Below are 4,579 nucleotides of genomic sequence, written 5' to 3' on the forward strand. Positions count from 1 at the left end.
CTCACAGAGTGACACAGATGTACAGCACGGAAACAGACCTTTCAGTCCAACTCGTCCATGCAGCCCAGATATCCTAATCTAATCCAGTCCCATTTGACAGCACTTGGCCCAAATCCTCATAAAACCTTCCTATTTTCTACACAACCAGAAGCATTTTAAATGCTGTAATTATACCAGCCTCCATCATTTCTCCAGCAGCTCATGCCGTACATGCATCACCCTCTGCGTGAAAAGGTTGCCCTTATGTCCCTTCTATATCTTTCCCCTCCCCTTCCTAAACCTATGCCCTCTAGTCCTGGACTCCCCCATCCCAGGTAAAAGAACTTGTCTATTTGCCATATCCATATCCCTCATGGTTTTATAAACCTCTATACGGTCACCCCTTAGCCTCTGACGCTCCAGAGAAAACAGTCTATTCAACCTCGCCCTATAGCTCAACCCTCCAACACTGGCAACATCCTTGTAAATCTTTTCTGCACCTTTTCTAGTTTCACAACATCTTTCCAATAGGAAGCAGACCAAAATTACATGCAATATTCCAAACGTGGCCTGACCAATGTTCTGTACAGTGGCAACATGAGCTCCCAACATCTATCCTCGATGCTCTGACCAACAAAGGAAAGCACACCAAAAGCCTTCTTTACTATCCTATCTACCTGCGTTTCTACGTTTAAGGAACTATCAACCTGAACTCCAAGGTCTCTTTGTTCAGCAACACTTCCAAGGAACGTACCATTAAGTGTAAAAGTCCTGCTCTGATTTGTTTTTCCAAAATGCCGCACCTCATATTTATCTACATTAACCTCCAAAAGCCACTTCTCAGCCCATTGGCCCATGATCAAGGTCCCGTTGCAATCTGAGGTAACCTTCTTTGCTGTCCACTACACCTCCAATTTTGGTGTCATCTATAAACTTACTAACTATACCTCCTCCGTTTACATACAAATCATTATATAAATCACAAAAAGTAGGGGACCCAGCATCAATCCTTCTGACACACCATTGGTCACAGGCCTTCAGTCTGAAAAGCAACCCTCCATCACCACCCTCTGACTTCTGCCTTCGAGCCAGTTCTGTATCCAAATGGCTAGTTGTCCCTGCATTCCATGAATTCCTGAAGAAGGGCTCATGCCTGAAACGTCGATTCTCCTGCTCCTGGATCCTGCCTGACCTGCTGCGCTTTTCCAGCAACACATTTTCAGCTTCCATGAGATTAAACCTTGCTCACCAGTCTCCCATGAGGACCCTTGATGAACGCCTTCCCGAAGTCCATATAGATCACGTCTATTGCTCTGCCCTTATCAATCCACTTTGTTACTTCTTCAAAAAACTCAATCATGTTTGTGAGACATGATTTCCCAAGCTTAAAGCCATGCTGACTATGCCTAGTCAATTCTTGCCTTTCCAAATACATGTAAATCCTATCTCTCAGGATTCTCTCCAACAACTTGCCCATCACGGATGTCAGGCTCACCGGTCTATAGTTCCCTGGCTTTTCCTTGCCACCTTTCTTAAATACTGGCACCACAGTAGCCACCCTCTAGCCTTCCGACACCTCACCTGTGACTATGGATGATACAAATATCTCAGTGAGAGGCCCAGCAATCACTTCCCTAGTTTCCCACAGAGTTCTAGGGTACTCCTGATCAGGTCCTTGGGATTTATCCACTTTTATGCATTTCAAGATATCCAGCAATTTCTCATCTGTAATATGGACATTTTTCAACATGTCAGCATCTATTTTCTCACATTCTATATCTTCCATGCCTTCTCCACAGTAAACACTGATGCACAATATCCGTTCAGTTTTCACGCCCCCCGTACCCCCCCCGCCCCCCCCCCCATCTACTGCAGCTCCACACAAAGGCCGCCTTGCTGATCTTTCAGGTGCCCTATTATCTCCCTTTTATCCTTTTGTCCTTAAGGTATTTATAAAAACCCTTTGGATTATCATTAACTCTATTTGCCATAGCTATCTCATGCCCCCTATTTGCCCTCATGATTCCCCTCTCAAGTATGCTTGTACTGCCTTCATACTCTCAGGATTCACTCCATCTCTCTGTCTATACCTGACATATGCTTCCTTGTTTTTCTTAACCAAAATCTCATTTTTTCTAGTCATCCAGCATTCCCTCCATATACCAGCCTTTCCTTTCACCCTAACTGAAATATACTTGTCTGGACTCTTGTTATCTCATATCTGAAGGCTTTCCATTTTCCAGCAACCTGCGAACATCTGCCCCCAATCAGCTTTTGTAGGATCTTGCTTAATACCTGAATCTTCCTCCAATTTAGAACTTCAACTTTTAGATCTGATATATTATTTTCAATCACGATTCTAATGTTAATAGAATTGGGGTTGCTGGCCTTAGGTTTTGCACCCTCTCCAGTAGGTACATCCACATTGTGAATTAGAAAATTTCCTTGTACACACTTAACATATTCCTCTTTTTGGCAGATAGGTAAATGGGCAGGAGTTATGCCTTGGGTCCACACTTCATTCATTCCCATCAACCCTACCCCCATTCCTACCCCAATAGTCCAACGCCACTTTCCTCTGCAACTGCCGAATGTGTGACGCCAGCCCATTTACCTGTTCCCTCCTCACTATCTAAGCCCAAACTTACCTTCCAGGTGAAGTGGTACTTTACCTGCACTTCCCAGAACCAGTCTACTGCATTTGCTGCTCACAATGTGGTCTCATCTATATTGGGGAACCGAAGCATAAACTGGGTGACTGCTGAACAGAACATCTACGCTCTGCCTGCAAAAAAGACCCTGAGCTTCCAGCTGCCTGCCAATTCCACACCCCACCCTGTTCCCTGGCCAACATCTGTGTCTCAGGTTTGCTGTATTGTCCCAGTGAAGCTCAGCACCAGCAGAACGAAGAGCACTGGATATTCGACTTGGGGACCATACATCCCTCCGGTCCCAATATCGAATTCAATAATTCTAGGGCCTGAACACCATGGTATCCTCGTCCCTCCCACACACACCAAGCCTTGTTATCACATCGTCTGTCATTCCACACTACTTAGCCACGAACAGTCTCCATTAACAGTTATTCACCCTCCCACGCAGATCGTTATCAACTCCTTTATCTGTCCAACAATTCTTCCTTCGCTTTTGGCTCTGTCCTGATCTCCGCCTTCCTCCCACAATATCTCCTGCATATAAACAGACATTTTCCCAATCACCATCAGTTCTGTGGAAGGGTCACATGCTACTCCTGTTTTTTTTGTTTCTGATATACAGCATCCGCAATTCTTTCAGATTTTTATTGAGAGAGAGTTGGAAATTGTTTCGAGAGACAGAAAGAGAGGGGGGAGGAACAGAACAGATATGAACTGTTGATCTCCGTTGCGACTCAAAACGTAAAATCATTGAAGTGCGATCATTTCCTTTAATCATGAATAGAGACCACTGGCCATCCGTGAGCTTGTGGCGCAACAGTAGCGCGTCTGACCCCACATCAGAAGGTTGCGTGTTCAAATCACGTCAGGCTCACTGAACTCGACCAATTACCTTTCAAACCAAGGAAGGAGGATGTTTACTCCGTTTTTCTGTTGAGCCAAATCTTCTTTCCGGAAACTTTCGATCACAGTGAAGCTTTGCTGTCAGTTTGATTTGTGAACACTGAATCAGGGAGGTGGTGTGCCCAGTGTTTGGGTAAATGCTCAGCTCCCCCCAATGTGAGAAATAAAAGACAAACTGTTCATCACGGGATTTAAACACACAGCCGTTTCGTTCAGTTTGTGACAGCGCGGTGTGAAAAACATTATACCGATATTTTTACAACATAATCTAGAGATTATCAGCTTTGTGTTTCAAACTATCAGGAGGTCCCAGCTCCTTCTGTCATAGCAGAGTGACAAACGAGTTCAGATAGAAATGTTTCCCACCAACAGCAAATCCTTTCCTCTCACTGGACACAGTTAAAATTATCTTTATTCAACAGAAGGAGCGGAAACTACAGTCTGACGGCCCCTCTCCACATTAACGGTGAGCCTGAATTGTATAAACGGTGTCAGTAAAATCCAATGGAGGACACTGATTTGGTTCAATCGTTTTTATTTGCCAAGCGTAATTCACCGAGAGGATGCTGCTGTGTGAGACAGCGTGGGGAATTACTGCAGGGCCTCCTGCGCATGGAACACACCGCAACTGATGTGTTTCACCTTCATCAGTTTATTCCATCTCGGAGAAGAGAGGTTTGATGATTCGGATCATAGGAGGCCGACAGAGAACATGAGAAGAGCACTCAGACCTTCACAAGCTTGTCACCACAGCTGGGTCATCGTGGCCCGTGTATCAGTATGGGACAGTAATCTGCATCTACTGACTGGAAGCACAGCAAATTGGAGTGTTGGTGGGACTATCACACAGGAGAAAACGGCTTCGACAGATCAACTGGAGTGGCTCCAATGCGCAACTCCACTCACCTCAACTGAATAACTAAACAAATTACTCAGTGATTCAAATGAATACTCGGTTTTGAATCTGCACTGTGTCATGTACCATCGAGAATGATGTCAAAACACTTTCATTGCTGTGATGGAGTATCCTGTTGGGCAGAATA

This window comes from Hemiscyllium ocellatum (genome assembly GCF_020745735.1).
Source record: "Hemiscyllium ocellatum isolate sHemOce1 chromosome 27 unlocalized genomic scaffold, sHemOce1.pat.X.cur. SUPER_27_unloc_11, whole genome shotgun sequence".
Taxonomy (NCBI): Eukaryota; Metazoa; Chordata; class Chondrichthyes; order Orectolobiformes; family Hemiscylliidae; genus Hemiscyllium; species Hemiscyllium ocellatum.